Below are 21552 nucleotides of genomic sequence, written 5' to 3'. Positions count from 1 at the left end.
CAGAAGCACATCCATTCATTGAATTATGAGGCATCAATTCTCTCCTCTGATTGCATCTTCAGTTCCAAGAATGGCAATCACAGCTCCACACAAAATTTTAATAACACAATCTTTTTTGGATTAAAAAAAAAAAAGCACTATTGGATGAAAAATGTGTAAAGGGATGATAAGAAAAGGATGTAGATTCATATTGAGAAACAGAATGCCTTCAATGAGTTAACTGTAAAGCCAGAACTTTGACGATTGGAAGGTGATCACTCGAGAAGCCTATTTTGCACATGAGTCCTAACGTTCTCTGAGGATCTTTGGCATCATGTTGCGGGTCAGAAGAGATTATCTATTGAGGATAAGGTCCAGCAATAAATGCATTATTTTTCTTTCCTTTCCTTTTCTTTTCTTTTCTTAATAGAGTCTCACTCTGGCATCCAGGCTGGAGTGTAGTGGCATGATCATGGCTCACTGTAGCCTTGACCTCCCAGGTTCAAGAGATCCTCCTACCTCAGCCTACCAAGTAGCTGTGCCACCATGCCTGGCTAAACTTTTTTTTATGTAGAGATAGGGTCTCACTGTGTTATCCAAGCTGGTCTTGAACTCCTGGCCTCAGGCAAGCCTCCTGCTTTGGTCTCCCAAAGTTCTGGGATGACAGGTGTTGACCACCGAGCTCATCACTAATGAATGCATTCTGTTGACGTTAGCATGTCATGTGATAACACTCACGGGAATTTTAAGGGCATTTAGTCTCTCTCTTTTTTTTTTTTTTTTTTTTTTTTTTTTTTTGCTATTATTTTGAACAAAATGATAATTTTATTTGATTTTACTTTCCAACTTTTATTTTAGGTTCAAGGGGTACATGTGCAATCTACATGAGTAAATTGCATATCACAGGGATTTGATGTACAGATAATTTTTTCACCCAGGTAATAAGCATAGAACCCAATAGATGGCTTTTGAATCCTCATCCTCTTCCCACCTTCCACTCTCAAGTAGGCACTGGCGTCTGTCATTCCCTTCTTGGTGTCCATGTGTACTCACTGTTTAGGCACTTAAAAATGAGAACATGCCTTGTTTGGTTTTCTGTTCTTGTGTTCGTTCGCTGAGGATAATGAGCTCTAATTTCACCCATGTTGCTGCAAAGAACATGCTCCCAGTCTTTTTCATGGCTGCATAATATTCAATGGTATATATGTACTGTATTTTTTTTTTTTTTTTTTGCTTTACAACAGTATTTTAATTTTGTTTTAAATTATATATATATACAAATCAGTAAACTCAATTCTCCCAAATATTTGTTAATTCAAAAAGAAACTCACAACAACAAATAAGAAATAGATAGAAAAACTGTTAGAAACAAGGGATACATCTGATATTTTAGCCTCTTCAAAGAGGGGGTTGTTTCTTTCTGCTTCTGTTAAGTTCTCAGTCTTCATGGGATGATTAAAATGTAGGGTAAGGTCACAAAGCAATAACTGGGAGAGCTTATTTGGTGCCAAACTAATGGCCATGCCCTCTTCTTCTTGGTGTCACAGCTTGATTTCATTTGAGGTGCTCCTTTCCCCAGCTCCAGCAGTAAGTTCTGACTGGTCCAAACCAGTCTTGGCAGTCCCAGTCCCCTTGGCTGTGGCTGCTGTAAGCATCAGCATGTGATGCACATCTGGCCAATGAAAGGGAAATGTGCTGGAGGGATCTTTTATCTTCTTCAACTCCAGAGAAATTGTATTAGTATTTTTGATTATTTTCTCCTCATGTAGCTTATGATCAGTAACACTCGTGTCACCCATCTTTAAGTCGATCTTTGCCTCTACCTTTTCCTGAGCAGGGAGAATTTCTCCAATTTCTGTCACTTCAGAGCCACTGTGAAAGAACCTGCCAACCGTCACCGAGGTTCTGCCCGTATTTTCTTTATCCAGTTCACTGTTGATGGATGTTTAGGTTGATTCCATGTCTTGGCTATTGCTAACAGTACTGTGATGAACATAATACATATGTCTGCCTTCATGACAAAGACTCCAAAAGCAACAGTCTAACTTTCAGTCCAGTGCTTAAATTCTTTCAACTCACTATCCAGTGCACATGTATACACACTATGTATATACATACACAGATATATGCATGTGCACACATGCACACACACACACACACACACACACACACACACATATACACAAACCACACCTCCTTTAGCAGACATTCCTTGTGCTCCCTCATGTTACCTCACTCATAACTTCAATGCAGACCAACCTAACCTGCAACTCCAAATTCAACCCCTGAGGGCTTTCTTTGGCACTAAAGCACTTTGTCCACCCATTGGGCAGACTAGATGTGCAGCCCTCAGCTAAGGACTGTTGGTAGTTGGTATGTAAACACTCCAGCTCCCTTTCCTATCACAGGGATAACTCTGCGGAATTAAGCTTCAGGTGCTCTTAGTTGCAATGAGTTTTAAAATACACACTTTATTTCTGCCTCCTCTTTATTGTCTCATTGTCCGCTCCCCTACTGATTTTTCCTGGGATGATTTCTAAAATATTTGCCTTGAATCCTTATCTTAGGATATTCTTCTGAACCCAAGTTTGGAGAACGCAAAGTAAGACATTCCTCATCCGTATCTTTAGGATAATGATGCTCCCATAGTGAGCATTAAGTGAGAAAATGCATGTAAAGTGTCAATCACAGTGCCTGGTTCAAGTACATGATCATTAATATTTATTATTATTACCGCTATCACCATTTTTGTTAAAGTACATTTCCTCACTATCTTTTGGCCTTACCAGGTTCTCACCTTCTCATTTGCTGTCTCTTTCCAATGCTGTGGCTTTTATCCCCAACCACTAAAATCCAGGTTGACCAAAGGAGGACAGTAGCTCTGAAGGCATTCATTGCCATCAATCACTTGTGGCTTCTAAACAGACCTTCTACCTGGGTGTCCAGATTCCTCAGGAATCTTTGGGAAGCAAAATCAATGGGGAAGTCAGTGGCCACAAGCTGTATGTGTGTGTGTGTGTGTGTGTGTGTGTATGTGTTTTCTGTACTGTAACTTTGCATCTGTGTTTCCCCTCCTGACTGGAGGAGAAGCAGGAGCCACTTCATGCTGTTGGATGCGGGCTCTGGTGATGACGCTCAAAGAGTAAAGATTATTGGTCCCAGAGAAGACAGTTTCCTCTCCAGGGGCTATAAAATGCAGTGGCTCCAGAATCCAAGCAAAAAAGGTGAATGAGAAAAACAGAGCAATGTAGTGCGTGATGAGCTGGAGAATGGGAACCCAGCCTAAAGAATTTTAAATTAAGATATTTAAAAAGTGTGTGAGAGCCAAGAAATCCATATATAGCCCTACAAACTGTGCACCTCCGCCTTTGTCTGAACCCAGCCTTAACAGTTTATGAAGTTTTGTTATAGTCTACAAACCATTTACAAAGCATTTGGTCCTCTTTACAATCTTGTGTGGTCAGCAGCAATTTATTATCAGCAATTTATTATCTCCATTTTAGAGTGCAAAGAATTGAAGACCTCAACATTTAAATGACTCTTATAAGAAAAGAGCACACAGTTAAAATGCATGGAATATCTGATTCTAAATACTGTGCTGTTTCTGTGAACACACTCAGAGGTGGGGTCTTTGGAAAAAGAATCTCCCTCACAAGGTTGTAAAGGGCTGAATCACCATGAACTCAACTCCTGTTGAAAAGAGTAGGTATGATTCGTGGGAATTCATCCATGTGAGCCGATCAGTCACTCAGAGAGGAAAATAAACTCACAGAATAAAGGACAAGAGGATATTCAACACAAGAGCAGGACTTTTTATTTATGGGGTCGAATAATGCCCCTCAAATTCATGTCCACCCAGAACCTCAGAATGTGTCCTTTTTTGAAAATAGGGTCTTTGCTAACTTGATTAATGTAAAGAGTGGGGTGAGATCACATTGGATTTTGGACCCTAAACCCAGTGAATATCCTCATAAGAGACAGATAAAGACACACATAAAGAAGGCCATGTGAAGACAGGGGCAGAGGTTGGAGTGAGGCTGCCATAAGCCAAGGGACACTTGGAGCCACCAGAAGCTGGAGGAGGCAAGAATACTGCCCTAGAGCCTTCAGAGGAAGCATGGGTCTGCTGAAACCTTGGTTTCTGACTTCTGGCCTCCAGAACTGTGAGATAATATATTTCTGTTGTCTTAAGCCACTGAGCTTGTGGTCATCTGTCCCAGTAGTCCCAGAAGTCTATAACATAAGATGATTGCCCAGGTGCAAGAGGATGAGGACTCACCATGCACTTTCACAACCATCCTGACATGGAATCATCAGGAAGCTCCTATAGGACAGATAACATCATGCTCATTGTATAGGTGAGGGAGCTTAGGGTCAGAGAGGGTAAGTGACTCACTCAAAACCACACAGTCCCTAGAGAGCAGAGGAAGGATCTAAGCTCACAGCTATGTTTTCAATCCGCACTGAGTTGCAATGTGATTGTGGGACTCACAAAGAATAAGCATGCCACCTATTGCATGCTGAATGGGCTATCCTTTCTGCTCTGTTCCCCAGCCCTGTACCCCAGGGACAGCAAAATGCACATGTGTATCAATCCAGGCTCTTTAGACTACAAGTGGTGTTAACTTGCTTAAATCAAAATAAGCAACTGAACTGAAAAGGGAGATTTGTCGGATTCATTGACTGACAAAATGAAAATTCAAGAAGCATTCCAATGTCAGGGATGGTGGTTTGGGGGGCTTCAGCAGCATCACTGAGAATATCTCTGTCTCCTTCATCCCATAGGATGGCTTTTCTGACAGGCAGGTTCCAGTGGAATCGATGGTCACAACAGTATTGGGTTTATACGCTACCAGCTTAGCAACACCCATGGCGAGTTTAACCTTGGTCTGCCTGATTCCAGAGCTTGCCTTTGCCATTTTTACTGCAGCATACTGATTTCCAACATTTTTTCCCTTTATTCATTCCACAAATATTTTTTGAGCACCTAAACTCTGCCAGGTGTTTTGCAGGATGCTGGAGATACAGCAGAGAACGAGACCGATGAGGCTTCTGGCCTCCTTGAGAGTACTTCTATGCCTAAAGGTAGAGGGGTGGGGGCTGTAGAGAAAAGAAGATAATTATATACAATAAAATATGGTGTAATGTTAGATGGTCATGACATAAACTGTAACAAGAAAGGGGTGTGTTTATTTTCAGTACAGGGGTCATGGGAGGACTCTTGAAGAGGGGACATTGTATTTACACTTGAATAGTAACTGGCACATAGAAGACCTTGAACAAATATTTGAATGACGGTGTTTAATTCTATTCTCTGCACAAAACTATGATGTCAGTTCATTACGATGTCCATTTTACAGTCCAGTAAACTGAGATTCGAGGAAGTTAAAACAACCTGACCAAGACCACTCAGATGGCCAGTGTAAAACTGGGATTTGACCCCAGAGTCCTTGATCTTGAGCACTGTGATTTTGCTACCCCCCGGGAGCATCACTGCCCACACTCTCAATGCTATTTCCATCAGTGATGCTCAAGTGTCCCTGAACATAGTCCGTGGCACAGTGGCCCCAGAAGCCCAGGAGTACAGACAAATACCTCAGGCAAAGTTTGTACCAAAGCTTCTCTCCACGCCTCCTTGCCTCTCAATTGCTGCTGCAGAGCCCACAGGTAATGTTCACCTCTGAGTAGCATTGACCCTTCCTTCCCAAAGGCATCCATGGTGTCTACACCCCGGAAAATGCTCCCTGACAGTCACCTAGAAAGCCCTCCAGATAAGGATGAAACGTGTCAAATATTCAGCTCTTTTTCTGGGTAACTCTTGCTCAGAGAATTTCAGGGCTAGACTGAAAATTTTCTGGCTCCTTGAGCAGCTGAACAAATAGAAACCCAGAAAGGGAAGTGATGTGCCTAAAATTGCATAGGGAAGAAGTAGCAACCCCATGGACATGAAAGTGTTAAGGGTATGAGATTTGGAGTCAGGCAGTCTCCATTGCAAATTCTGGCTTAACACTTAACACCTCTTTGAGCATCTGCTAAGCACCTACTGCCTGACTAAGCATATTATTTGTATTATCTTATTTAAATTAATTCAATCAACAGCATGATGCAGCATTAGATATGCACAATAATATATACTTTATCTATAGATCTAAATATATTTTTATATAATATATGTATATCTTATCTATATATCTTATAGATAAGAAAATCTTAGTCTCAGAAAGGTAAAGTACCAGTTAATTCATGGTACAACCAGAATTTGAACCCCGTTCTGACAGACTCCAAAGCTCTTGCTCTGAGTTTCGTTACTATTAGTATTTGCCAGAATATACTCTCAGTTTATGTGCACAGACATTGTTGCATGTCCACTTTGCACTGACATAAGTCTGGAAGTTTCCAGGGAGATTGCATGGATGAGAAGCCAGGTGTAACCTTGGCTGAAAAATTAATATCCTGGCTGGGATTTCCTTCACCAGTTGCTGTGCAAAAAGAACGCATAAACTTTAGAGCAACCACCTTTTTAGGTGTGAGCTTGGAGGCTTTCAGAATAGAAGACTGGGCTGGGTGCTGTGGCTCATGCCCGTAATCCTAACACTTTGGGAGGCTGAGACAGGTGGATCACTCGAGACCAGCCTGGCCAACATGATGAAACCCCAACTCTACTAAAAATACAAATATTAGCTGGGTGTGGTGGCACAAGCCTGTAATCCCACCTACTCAGGAGGCTGAGGCAGGAGAATTGCTTGAATGTGGGAGGTGGAGGTTGCAGTGTACTGAGATCGTGCCACCGCACTCCAGCCTGAGGAACAGAGTGAGACTCCATCTCAAAAAAAAATAAAGAATAGAAGACGGATAGTGTCAGCAGTTTAGCATTGATCTAGTAATATCATCATCCTAATTTTCCTCTTCATCACAATAACATCAGAACTTCCATTTGTTAAAGGCCTAGCAAATGTCAGATCTTATCCCATGTGTCTTGTATGTACTTTCCAACTTCATCCTCACAATAATTCTGTGATATACATGACACCTACCCAGTTTTTACCATGGAGAAAACAAAGATCCAGAGACGACGAATAATTTGTCCAAGATCACACACTGGTGAAGTGGTACAGCTACAATTCTATTCAAGGTCTCCTTGAATCTACAGTACTGCCAATTTTACCAAATGGTCTGATTGTTAAGAAACGGGATAAGTATCCCTTTAAACATGACCAAAAAAGCAAAGGGAAATGCCAGCATCCAATTAAGTAAGAATGCTGCATGAGTGATCAAGGAGAGATGTGTGGATGGACACGTATGTCTTTGAGCCAGTGAGTTAAAACAAGTGGGAGTCTTCCTACAAGGGAGTCTATAGACTTGGCTATTAACCCTGGCAGCAGACACGTGCAATTGGTTGAATAGACCCTCCACCACAAGCATGGGAAAGGCTGGTCTTGGAAGCGGCCATTGTTTCAAACACTACGTCTGCTTGAGGTCTTGCTGCCTGTTCGATAGTTCCCTTATCTTCCTGCATATTCCACCTGCTGCTTCCCCTGGCAGGAGCCAGCAGCCTAGCAAAGAGGAACCTTCTCTCATGCCATGGCCTGTCACATGGACATCTGAGGTTCTGCCCTGCTCAGGATCCTCTCCCTATTTTTTTGTATCAGAACTCTCCATGATGGCACCACAAGATTGGTCCCAATGCACTTCTACTACCACAGGGTATGTACAGTCTGGCCAATCAGAGCAGCTCATTCAATGGGCCACAATGATTGGTTCAGGGAGGAACATGTGACATAAGCTGAGATTCCTTCCTGGAACTTTTAATTTGGATTTGAGAGAGAGAGAGAGAGAGAGAGAGAGAGAGATGATTGCTTGCCAGAGTTGTAGGGCATACATTTGAGGCTGCCAGAGACTATCTTGCCTGTTGTGTGGATGGCCCCTGAATTAACAATGCAGGAAGGGGGCTCAGAGAACACTAGGCTCATTCATTCAGCCCTCTTGCCTAGAGCCAGCAGGATCCATGGACTCCTCTGCTGTATATCCCAATAACTTTCTGTTTTTACTTAACTAGTTTGAGATAGACTGCCACTTATAACTGAAAACATCCTGGTATGTGTCTTGTCCTTCCAAGCAGAATGTAAGGGGCTTTGTGTAGAACCCTGGATTCCTATGGTAATGTATCTTTATTCCCTGACACTGTGCTCTGCTCTCAAGACTGACTCAGGAAAGGACTGCCCTTCATAAACAAGGTGGGGATGGCGATGGTGACGATAATGATGAAGGACGAAGAGGAGGAGGAGAAGAACGCCATGATAGCTCAATGTACTGTTATTCAAAGCCTGGCTTTGGCTTTTTCTTCACCATGAAACTAACTTTCAAAGCCCACACTGACCCCCCCTTCTCCAAACACTCAGAACTTAGCCACTGAAATCACACCAACGTTAACGAATTTCTTTTTTTTTTCTTTCTTTCTTCATATACTTCTTCATTCCGTGAATATTTACAACGCACCAGGCACTGTTCACTACCTTGGAGTTTACACAACTATTTTATATGTGGAATTTTGTCACATCAACTCAATTACAAATTCTTACCTTTGTTGTTGCCACTCCGAGCTGGCCATGCCGCTTAGAAGGAAGTGAGTTTTGGAGTCAGATCAACCTGAGTGGGAATCCTAGCTCCACCTCTCACCAAATGTATGGCTTTGAGCAAGGTGTTCAATGTCTCTGAGCCTCAGAGTCTGCAAGATGCTAGTACTTACCTTACAGGGCCTTGAGGAAAAAATGAGATAGTTTAGATGATTTATGTGGCACACAGTGGCTTCAATAAACTACTTTTGCCAGGCTCGGTGGCTCACGCCTGTAATCCCAGCACTTTGGGAAGCCAAGGCAGGTGGATCGCCTAAGGTCAGGAGTTCAAGACTAATCTGGCCAACATGGTGAAACCCCGTCTCTACTAAAAATAAAAAAATTAGCCAGGCATGGTGGCGGGCACCTGTAATCCCAGCTACTTGGAAGGCTGAGGCAGGAGAACTGCTCGAACCCAGGAGGCAGAGGTTGTAGTGAGCTGAGATCGTGCCACTGCAAGTCAGCATGGGCAATAGAGTGAGACTCTGTCTCTAAATAAATAAATAAAAACAATAAACAAGTGCTGGTATTACAAATAGCCTCTTAGGCACCTAACATGATGCCTAATCAATATCACTGAATGACAACACCTACAACAGGAGAATTGGCCAAGCACTGTGCTCAGTCTGGTGGGGATAGCAGAATAAATGGATTTGGCCCTTACCCTCAAGGCTTTTACATATCCAGAAGATGACAAATAAAGCCAGAATAATTAGGGTTAAGAATTCAGGCTCTCAGAGCAGGATATTTACAATGTCTCATTTTTCTCCCTCAGGTAATAATAATGCCTATCTCATAAGATTTATGTGATGGTTAAATTTTTTAATAAAACAGTAAAGCATATAATAAACATTTGATAATAATTGATTATTGAGTATTTACTGTGTACCAGACACTATTCTAAGCCCTTTACATATAATAAATAATGTAATCATTATGTTTATTAACACCGTATTATAAATTAATAGTTAATGTTAGATAATCAAAACAAGGTGTCATCTGTGATGGGAATGTTGGCATTCAAACAAAAGATACTTCAGTTTTCTGATTCTCACCAGTTATTCTCACAAAGTTCAGTATTTATTAACACTTTATTATAAATTAATTGTTAATATTAGATAATCAATACGAGTTGTCATCTGTGATGAGAATATAGAAGTTCAAGCATAAGACACTCCGATTTTTTGATCCTCACTAAAGTTCTGTAAATCCAATTTTAGGAAGGGAAGGATCAGAGAAACTGAGCCACCTGTTGAAGCCCAAATAGAATTTGAATCTAGGTTTGTCTTACTGTAACTTTGAGGTCCACATGCATATGTGTGTCTGTGTATTTGTGTATGTGAGTGGTGTGTAGTGTGTGTGGTATGAAGCATGTGTATATAAGTATGTATATATTTGTGTGTGCATGATGGTCTATTGTGTGTGTGTTTCTTACATTTCCTCCTGAGAGTGTGTGAGCGCCTTAGCCTCTTTATCTTGTAAAACAAAGCCTTAGGCTGTGTTTGGCAGGATGTGGGATTCCAGCACACTTTGTTCAGAGCTCTCCTTCAGTTTTCAACATTGCAGAAAGTTCAAACATTCTATTTTGCAGGTGGGACTGTTATAACTTGAAGGGATTAAGGAAGGTGGATAAGACAGTCAAGTTTAGGTACATCTGAACAGTGTTGGCCTTGTCTTTGGAGATATCTTTGGCCTATAAGAAAGGCAGTCAGTAATCAGAGACAGGGGTTAGAAATGTGCAGCTCCGTCCAAGTCTCTACAGACTTCCTCAGTGCTACAACGTTAGTCCAAGCCACTACCGTCTCTTACCCAGAAAATGGTAAAATTATTGTTCTCCCTGCTTCTTCCCTCCCCTCCATTTCATTCTCCTCAGCCTACAGAGTGACAGTTTTTAAAAATGCAAGTCAGTTTTGCATGTTAGTGTCCTTTTCTTTCACATTGAAGAATTCCCATTAGCATTTCTTAGAAGGCAAGTGTAGTGGTGATGAATTCCCTCAGCTTGTGTTTGTCTGGCAAAGACTTTACCTTTCTTTCATATTTGAAGAAAAGCTTTTCTGGGTACCGTATTCTCATCAGTAGTAAGTCATTATCTATCATTAATAACATTAAATGTAAATGGACTAGACTCTCCAATTGAAAGACATAAAGTAGCTAAATGGATAAAAATGAGAATCAGATTATAAGATTTCCTGACGCCCTGAAGATAAAACACAAACTCCTTTCCACTGCCTGTGGAGCCCTACATTAGAGGTCTGCAAACTATCATGTGGGCCAAATCCAGCCCAATGCCTGTGTTTATAAAGACAGCTTTATTGGCACACACTGTATCCATCCATTTTTATACGTTCATCGCTGCTTTCTCTGTCAATAGAAGATTTGAGCAGTTGAAAATAAAACTATATAATCTGTAATGCCTAAAATATTTGCTATCAGGGAATTTACTGCAAGAGTTTGCTGACCCCTCTTTCCTTACATCACCTGGCTCCTGTGTCTGGTTCATCCATGCAACTCTCTAGCTTCCTGTGTGCTACAGCCACGCTCCATAAATCTCATCCCCACCCTGGGCCAACATTCATCTCTTCCATCTTTACATGGTTGACTCTTAACCACTGAGATCTTACCTTGAATACTTTGGAGACGTCATTATGTTGTTTTATTTTCTTCATAAAGCCTATTGCTTTGGGAAATCATGTCTTTATTACTTTACTTAACTAATTCATCCAACAAATATTTATTGAATATCTACTATGTGCCCAGTAATTGGTGAATGCCAGTAATGGAAAAAAAATTATTCTTTTCTGTTTGGAGCTCGCATTCTGCTTAGGGAAGACTGAAGTAAAGATGTAAACATATAACAAGTGGGTTTTTTTCCCAGTGAAAAAGGCTATATATTAAGGTTCTCCAGAGAAAACAGAACCAATAAATATATAGAGATGTATAAGAGGAGATTTATCATGGGAATTAGCTCAAGAGATTATGGAGGAAGGATAAGAATGCTCACAATATGCCATCTGCAAGCAGAATAAGGAAAAATGGTGGTGTAATTTAGTTCAAGCCTAAAGGCCTGAGAACCAGGATCTCTGATAGATAAGGGCAGAAGAAGATTTATACCCTAGCTCAAGATGAGAGAGAGAGAGAGAAATTGCCATTTTTCTGCATTTTTGTTCTATTCAGGCTCTCAATAGGATTGGATGATGCTAACTCACGTTGGTAAGGGGAGATATTCTTTGCTTAGTCTACTGATTCAAATTCTAATCTCTTTTGGAAAAACTCTCACTGAAAATTTAAGGGAACACAAATAAATGAAAAGATATCCCATGTTCATAAATTGGAAGAATTAATATTATTAAAATGCTCATACTGCTTAAAAGTGATAAACAGATTTAGTGCAATATTTATCAAAATACCAAAGACATTCTTCACAGAAATAGAATAAAAATAACATTTGTATAGAACCACAAAAGACCAAAAATAGACAAAACAATTTTGAGCTAAAAGAACAAAGCTGGCGGCATCACACTACCTGACTTCAAAATATATTACAAACCTATAATATTCACAATAGCATGATACTGTCATAAGAACAGAGACATAGACCAATGGAATAGAATAGAGAACGAGGAAATAAATCCACGCACTTAAAGCCAGCTAATTTTTGACCAAGGCATCAAGAACAAACATTTGGGAAAGGACAGTCTCTTCAACAAATGATGCTTAGATAACTAAATATCCACATGGAGAATAAGACTGGACACTTATCTCTTACCATATAAAAAAAATCAACTGAGAATGAATTAAAGATTTGCACATGAGACTGAAAACAATGAGACTACCAGTAGAAAACACTTTATAACATTGGTCTGGGCAAGGATATTTTGGATAAGACCTAAAAAGCATAGGCAATGAAAGCAAAAACTGAATAAACAAAACTATATCAAACTAAATACCTTCTACACAACAAAGGAAATAGAAACAACCTACAGAATGAGAGACAACCTACAGAATGAGAGAAAATATTTGCAAACTATGCATCTGACAAGATGTTAATATCCAGAATATATAAGGAACTCAAACACCTCAACAGCAAAATAAGTAATCTAATTAAAAATAGGCAAAAGACCTGAATAGACATTTCTCAAAACAAGACAAACAAGTGGCCACAAACATATTTCTTTAAATGCTCAACATCATTAATTATCAAATGCAAATCAAAACCACATTGAAGTATCACTTCACTCCAGTTAGAATAGCCATTATCAAAAAGACAAAAAATAACAAACACTGGCAAAGATTTGGAGAAAGGATAATGCATACCTTTTTGGTGGGAATGTAATTTAGTAAAGCCATTATGGAAAATAGTATTAAGGTTTCTCAAAATATTAGAAGTAGAATTACCATATGATCCTGTAATCCCATGGCTGGATATATATACAAAGAAAATAAAACGATGGTATGAAACTCCCATGTTTATTGCAGTACTTTCCACAGTAGCCAAGATACAGACTCAACCTGTGTCCAACAATGAATGAATGGATAAAGAACATATAGTACATATAGACAATAAAATACTATTTGGCTACACAGACACACACACACACACACACAGACACACACACACACACAGTCCTGTCATTTGCAGCAACGTGGATGAATCTGGAGGTCATTATGTTAAACGAAATAAGCCAGGCATAGAAAGACGAATACCACACGATCTCTCTCATATGCAGAATCTTAAAATGCTGATCTCATACAAGTAGAAAGTAGAGTAATTGTTACCAGAGTCTGGGAGTGGAGGAGGGAGGGGAAATGGAGGGATGTAGGTCAATGAGTCCAAAGTTAGATAGGAGGAAAAAAGTTCTGGTGTGCTATTGCACAGAAAGATGACTGTGGTTGACAGTATTTTATATAACAAATGATAAATGTATTAGGTAATGGATATAGTAAATACACTGATGTATTCATTGCACAATGCATACATGTATTGAAACAGCACACTGTACCTTATCAATATGTACAATTATGTGTCAATTAAAAACAAATAAATATATTCATCATAATTGGTGCGAAGTTTAGAATATAAGTATAAGATCTTTCAGAAAACTAATAGGTTGGTTTTATATTTAACAAAAAAGAAAATCTCTAATAGTAATAATTTTTTTGCCAGCTATCTGGACACCCCTTAGGTCAGTCAAGTTGACACATAAAATTCACCATTGCAGGTTATGAAGACCATAAAACAGGGTGATCTATTAGGAAATGACTGTAGGTGTGGGGAGTATTTTAGATCGTGTATACAAGGAAGTGTTAATATTAGAGCTGAGAACTCCATGATGAGAAGAAGTGACTCAGGGAAGATCTGGAATATTTTAGAAAGATGGAACAACAGCAGTGCAAAGTTCCTGAGGCAGGAGGGAGTTTGGAACAATGGAAAGAAAGCAGTGTGGCCGGACTAGAGACAGAAGGAATGAGGCATTCACAACTCCCTCTCTACATTTTAAGCTCCATGAAGACCTTGTTTATTTTGTTCACGGCCCTATTTCCAGCCCCTAGAAACTCTCCCCCTAAATTTTACTCGTCCGTGCAAAAAGAAAGTTAAACTAGGTGATGCGTAAGTGCCTTGTCAGCTCAAACCTTCTACAATTTGAACTTTCTGAAATAATAGAATTGAGTCCACTGGCTTCCCTTTCCAGCACCAGCAAAATGTCCTCATCATCATTTTAAAAACTGTCCAAGTGGCAACTCTTAACCATAGATCAGCAAACACACAGCTAAGCCAGGAATTTCTAGCATGTTCTCTTGGTTGTGCAGTTTGTTGGAATGTAAACGAAGCAAGATTCTGTTGGTCAAAGTCTGGATGCTTCAACTCCAGGTCTTCCTGAGAAAGTCAGATACACAAGGAAGCTTGTAAAAATAGCTTCCCTACCGCATTTTTAATGCATACTCAGTTTTTAAAACGTTAGTAAGTATTCACTGTGAAAGGAGGGGGAACAAGTGACTAGTAAAATTTTTCCCCCACAGTTTAAATGTCTCTATCCCTGCTTCTTTCCCAAGTTGATTTATGGGAAGAACGCATTCTTCTTCACAAAATGATGGGCACAGGCCAGGTGTGGTGGCTCACACCTGTAATCCCAGCACTTTGGGAGGCCAAGGCAGGAGGATCATAAGGTCAGGAGTTTGAGACCAGCCTGGCCAACATAGTGAAACCCCGTCTCTACTAAAAATACAGAAAAATTAGCCAGACGTGGTGGTAGGTGTCTGTAATCCCAGCTACTCAGGAGACTGAGGCAAGGAGAATCGCTTGAACCTGGGAGTGGAGGTTGCAGTGAGCTGAGATTGCTCCACAGCATACCAGCTCAGACAACAGTGCAAGGCTCCATCTCAAAAAAAAAAAAAAAAATGTGATGGCCACAAAGCTAAAAATTCACTGAAGATCTTTGCTGTTCTTATTTCTTACACACACATGCACACGTGCACATATACACTCCTACAAACACAGAAATGTACCAAATGCACAGCCATTGATACTGTTCACTAAAATACACTTAAGCACCAACATGAACTTATATTCACAACCTTCAGCGCATGCACAAATATTCACATGCACACATGCCAATAAGCACATGTATGCGTATTCATATGCATCCTGACACACTTTGTATTTGTTGTTTAAGTACATGAGTACATGACTAAGTTTGCCTATTCACATACATATATCTTACATGTAAGTTACAAAGTACATACATATGGGCTTGCATGTAAATCCTGAGACACATACATATAAAAACAGGAGACAAGCCCTTACAAGCAGAGGCGTATGTGACTGTGGGCACATGCACAGGAGTACAATCATGTACGTAATTGCTTAGAAGCACACAACATGCATGCAATCATTACTCCCCACACACAGCATGCAGACACAGACGCTGCACACAAACATATGCACTAAGGGGCTTCATTCTGTTTTCCTGCATGATCTGGTGAAAAAAAAACACAATTGGTAAATAGTTGGGGATGCATTCTTGCTTCTGCTTTGCGTTTTTTTTCTGCTAGAAAATAGAAAACCTGTTGTAGTGGAATAAGTGAAGTAGTCAGAAAATAAGATGCAGGCTTCTCCAGAAAGAGGAGGTCTGGTGTTTGTCTCTGCAGAGAAACCCGGAGCGAGGAACTTAGGCTCCACAGGGAGCTGGGTCTGCACTCCTGAAATTCATGAAATCCTCACCAGAGGGAGTCTCCCCGGCTGTTCCTCATCATCCCGCAAATTAATATTAACAACTTCCTTACATTTATGATTTCTTTTGACTTTGGGGGAAATGCCTTCCTTTCTATGTTCCGCTTGTATTTCCAAGCATCCACCCAGGTGGGAAGGGCAGGTGGGAATGTCACGATGCCGTTTCAGAGGCAACAACCACCAAGGCGTGGCAGTGGCCGTCGTGCGCCATCTATGGCGTCGGGCTTTGTGGCAAGTGCTTTTGCAACAACCCTAGTGGGTAAATATATTAATATCGCCATTTTGCAACTGAGTAAAGAGGAGATATAAAGAGTAATAACTTGCTCAAGGTCACAACGGATGAGGCTGCTATTTAAACCCAGGTTGGCTTTGAAAAGACCGGCTCAGAGGGTTGTGGAGCCTGGGGTGCTTTAGAATAATGAGGTTTTTTTAAAGCTTTATTTTTAACAGTTTTTTTAAAATGAGAATAGCCAGACCCACTTCGCACGGCCAGTCTAGCCATCTTCTCTTCTAATAATTGGCATCTGTCCCATGGGAGCAGTTCTCTGTGGGAAGCAGAAGTTACAAAAGCCACAGAAGGAGCAAAAGATGAGCATGTTCAGGCTATTGACTATAGCAGAGTCTCTCAACCTCAAGCACTACTGATCTGTTGGGCCAGATAATCCTTTGTTGTGGGGGCCTGTCCTGTGCATTGTGGGATATTGAGTCACATTTCTGACTCTACGCTCTAGATGCCAATAGTACCCTCCAACCATTGTGATAAAAATGTCTCCAGACATTGCCAAATGACCTCTAGGAGATAAAATCACCCCGATTGAGAACCACTGGACCACAGCCTGCTTTCTGAACACCTGCTGTGTGCCAAGCATTGAATGATGTGTTTTAATTCACTTGCTCTTCCCAACAACTCCATAAAGTAGGAGTATTAATTTCCCTGTTCTATAAGTGAAGAAACTGAGGCATCAAGAGGGTAGATTACTTGAGATGACACACATTTTTCCACCAACTTCTATTACCACTCCTGATATTAGCACGTACTATTGATCACTCTATCTCACCCTGCGCTAGGCACTGTGCTTTACGTGATCTGTTTTAAGTTTTACCACAATTCTCTGCAGTAGCTGTCACTTCCATTTTACAGGTGAGAGAATACAGGTCCATCTAGCAAAAATGTAGAGCAGGGATTCGATCTTGTGTCCATGAGATTTGCAGCCTGAGTGTTCACCAGGTCTACAACGCTACTACCATAGCAGAGAGAAAAGATGAGATTGGAACTCCAGAACTGAAACACGTGCTTTCATTTGAGCATTTCCTGGTTTGTGAGTTAGGCATAGTGATTTTGAATAACTGAGCTGCTATTTTAAAAAAAAAAAATTGTGCTACTAAATTCTAAAGCAAATTTCTTATGGCTTCATTGTTAAACCTTAGCCATCCTTTCCTTGTGAATCACCACCAAATTGTTCACTGTGCTTTAGTTAGTGCCAATTAACTCCTTACAATTGAGCATATTTTCCACTATTACAGGGGCCGCATAAAATCTTCCAACAGGGAGGCCCAGAAACCTCAGAATCCAAACCAGATGATGATCCTCAGCTCATTGTGACCCAAAATAAACCAGTCATGGCTGTGAAGCATTACAAATAAAATCCTATTAAAATCTAGCATGCACCAGGTCCTCTAAAATAGCACAAGATCACAACTATGAGCGTTCTGGGCGAATATGCTTACTCTATTTTGGGGGGAAAGTAAAAAGTATTAAAAAAAACAATACTTAGCATCTACTCCTTTTCCCTCTTGGTAATAAAAGCACAGGTTTTGGCTGGGCATCTTCTGTGTCTTAAATACACAGCCTCTTCCTCACCTCCAGGGGTGGGTTCTGATTGCCTTAAACCAATCTGCATGCTTCAGGAAGCCATCCTGATTGGTTCAAACCTGATACAATGTGAGCCGATGAGATAAGAGATCTATTTGCTAGAGGTAAAAAAACGTCCTTCATACCTACCTAGGATAACTACAGGGGACAGCATGGGGAGGAAACAGAGGACTTATATGCTATAAGTCTGTATTTATTTTTGCTATAAATACCCTATTATAAATTCATGAAAATATAAATAATAATAAAATATCTGTGACACAAGAACTCTCACTCTTTCTCCCTCTCTTCCCTTCCTTCCTTCCCTCCCTCCCTCCTTCCCTCCCTCCCTCCTTCCCTCCTTCCCTCCTTCCTTCCTTCCTTCCCTCCCTCTTTCTCACTTTCTTTCTGAAACAGGGTCTTGCTCTTTTGCTGAGGCCAGAGTGCAGTGGTGCCATCTCGTCTCACTACAACCCCTACTTCCCAGGTTCAAGCAATTCTGTCTCAGCCTTCCCGGTAGCTGGGATTACAGGTGTGCACCACCACACCCAGCTAATTTTTGTATTTTTAGTAGAGAGGGTGTTTTACCATATTGGTCAGGCTAGTCTCGAACCCGTGACCTCAGGTGATCCACCCAAAATGCTAGGATTACCGATGTGAGCCACTGTACCCAGCCCATTTGTTTTCTTAATGTCCCAAGAGAAGACTGGGAAATACAAAGGACTCCTGCAAGCTCCTGGCAACCATTTTGAATTATGAAGGGAGTCACTTTTAGGATGAGGCAGAAAAGAAGGTGGAGAGCAGAGATGGGAAACATCCTTGTGCCTTAGATCAAATCCCATTTGAAGCCATATCTCATTGGGTAAATATTAACTCATTTACCCAAGTCAATAAATCCCTTTTGCTGTCTAAGGCAACCTGAACTGGACTTTATATTAACTTCAAACATCAGATTTCTGGTATAAAATTTGTATTAACTAAGACGAGGATTTATTGGCCAGGTTCAGTGGCTCATGCCTGTAATCCCAACACCTGGGGAGGCCAAGGCTGGTGGATCACTTGAGTACAGGAGTTCGAGGCCAGCCTGGGTGATATGGAGAGACCCTATCAAAAAATACCAGAATTAGCCAGGTATGGTGGTATACAGCTGTGGTCCCAGCTACTGGGGAGACTGAGGTGGGAAGACTACTTGAGCCCAGGATGCGTTGCCCAGTGAGCCAAGATCATGCCACTGTACCCCAGCCTGGGCAACAGAGTGAGACCCTATATCAAAACAACAAGAGGATTTATCACTATGCACTGGTAGCCTATGAGGGGAACTGGGGGAAAGAATGAAACAGAACCTTGAAAAAGCCGGAAGCTTTCCATGCATTAATGCATTAGTCCTCAAACAGCTCTGAATGTTTAGATATACCCATTGTCATTTACAGCTGAGGAAACTGAGACTCAGGAAGTTAAAAAAATAAATAAATAAATAAATAAAATAAAAACCATGCCTAAGGACTCACAGCTCGTAAGTGGTGGAGCCAAGATTTGAAACCCCCTCTGACTAGTTCTAAAGAAGCTTATTATTTCATTAAACCGCTTAACCTCAGCCAGATTCCATGAACAGATTCTGACATCCTCACTGATGGGGAATTCTAAAAATCAAGAAAAGAAGTACTGGAGCTGGGACCCAAACACTCCCTAACTTCAAAATACTATATCCTCCTCCTTCTGGAAGCCTCCTTTTTGGGACATCTTCAACTCATGGTGCAACTGTTCCAAGTAAACTCTTTAAACGGCATTGGTGATTTATGAATACAGCCACTTAAAATGCTTGTACTCCTGACCTTATCTTGGCACCGTCACCACGATCCCTGCAGACAGTGCTAACTTTGAGTAGTTACAGGCACACTGGTTCCAAATTACAGCTGGACCTTTCCCCAGACCTCCCACCTCTGAATCGCCAGGTCCTACAAGACATATTAGTCTAAAGGATGAAGCAGCGTGCACTCTGCTGTTGCTTCTAGCAAAATTAATGCCCTCCCCACACGTTCATTCCATAGCTGGGCCAATGAATAAATGAATGGGCTCTCAGAGTATGTAAATGATTCATAGCTCATTGGTTCCTTCAAGTACCCTATTTATAATAAATTCATGAAAAAATAAATAGCAGTAAAACTCTTTGACACTAGAGCCCTCACCTTTGTTTTCTTAATGTCGCAGGTTGCACCTAAGAGAAGACCTGGGAATTACCAAGGTTAATCAATGCAGATGGGGAAGGAGAGTCATTACAGGCTTCTGGAATCCAAAAGATGCTCCCAATTCCCCAAAGTCAAAGCTACTCTTACCAAGGATGTTTCCAAAATTCCTATTCCAACAAATTAGGGTTGGATATTTAATATTACCTTTGAAGGTCCATAAGGGAAATTGACTTTTTTTCAAAAGCAAAATGAAAAAGCCACACAGAGGCTGTTCCAGTCCTATGCATGAGGTCACTCATCCATCCATTCATTCATTCATTCAATGTTTATGAAGTATTCATCATACACCAAGAATGTCACTAGGCACAGAAACAAACTATTAGTCTTGCTAACAGTAATGTAGCAACTTAGAGTCCATACAGTTGTTTTTTTCCTTTCTTTTTTTTTGGAGGGGGGGAACGAAATCTTGCTCTGTTGCCAGGCTGGAGTACAGTGGCATGATCTGGGCTCACTGCAACCTCTGACTCCCTGCTTCAAGTGATTCTTCTGCCTCAACCTCCCTAGTACCTGGGATTACAGACACCCACCACCATGCCTAGCTAATTTTTGCATTTTTAGTAGAGACGAGGTTTCACCATGTTGCCCAGGATGGTATCGATCTCCTGACCTTGTGATCCTCCCGCCTCAGAAGTTGTGTCTTGTGGTTAAGAAAGTGGACAGTGGAGTCAGATAACATGGGTTCAAAAAGATGACTCTACCACTTACTAAATGTTATTACACAAGGAACTTGACTTATCTCAGTCCTAATTTCCCCATCTACTAATCAGAGCTAATCAAAGTCTTTAGGGCTGTTGGGAGAATTAAATGAGCAAATAACCTATACAGAGTGATGGTATAGTGCTTGGTTTTAATAAGCACTTCATAAATTTTAACTATCATTATCCCTAAAATAATCTACCTGTGCAAAACTGTATCATAAACACGACATTTTTTTCTGGGCTTATGAGCATTAATCCTGACTTCCACATAGAGGCTTTTTCTGATAATGAATAAAGATGGTATAACCTCCGTCAGAGCTTTCTCAAAAAAAGAGGAAAGAGAACACATTCTTCCACTTAAATCTGAGAAGATTTGGTAGTTAGTTCCTTTATATTCCTAGGAAAACAAAGGATACATGAGGGTTACATGAGAAGAAACAATTTTGAATGAACAAGGAATCAAAGTGGTTTAAAAATGAGCAAGAGAGAGAACTTGCCCAACAGGCACCTCAGACAAACCCAGAGGTCTGCAAAAAGATGGACTGCCTGGGGAGGCAGTGGGTTCCCTACGCCACCCCACCCCACCGCACCCAAAGTGCAAGCAGACATATTGTGGCCATTTGTCATAGTGGAGCATAAAGTGAGTATTGGCCGCACTGAGCTGTAAGGCTACCTACTGAACTGATATTCCCTTGTTCTCTTCCTGTAGCCCTTTGTCCCATGTTACTTAGGTGGAGGGAAGGGGAAAGGTATTTTGTATTTACGAGTCAAATAACTATTCACTTATCAGTGCCACAGTGCAGTTTTACCTGGGAAGGTAGAACTTTGTGGAATCAAACCTTACCTAGGTTCAGCTCCTCACTCTGCAACTCAGATCTTACGCTATATGCTGAGTGGCAAATGACCTTACACTCCTGGTTCTCAGTTTCCTCATTTG

Source organism: Sapajus apella, unplaced genomic scaffold, assembly GCF_009761245.1.
Source record: "Sapajus apella isolate SASKATOON/1434 unplaced genomic scaffold, GSC_monkey_1.0 scaffold51, whole genome shotgun sequence".
In the NCBI taxonomy this organism is placed as follows: Eukaryota; Metazoa; Chordata; class Mammalia; order Primates; family Cebidae; genus Sapajus; species Sapajus apella.
The sequence above is the reverse complement of the archived record's forward strand: the minus strand, read 5'-3'. Positions refer to the sequence as shown.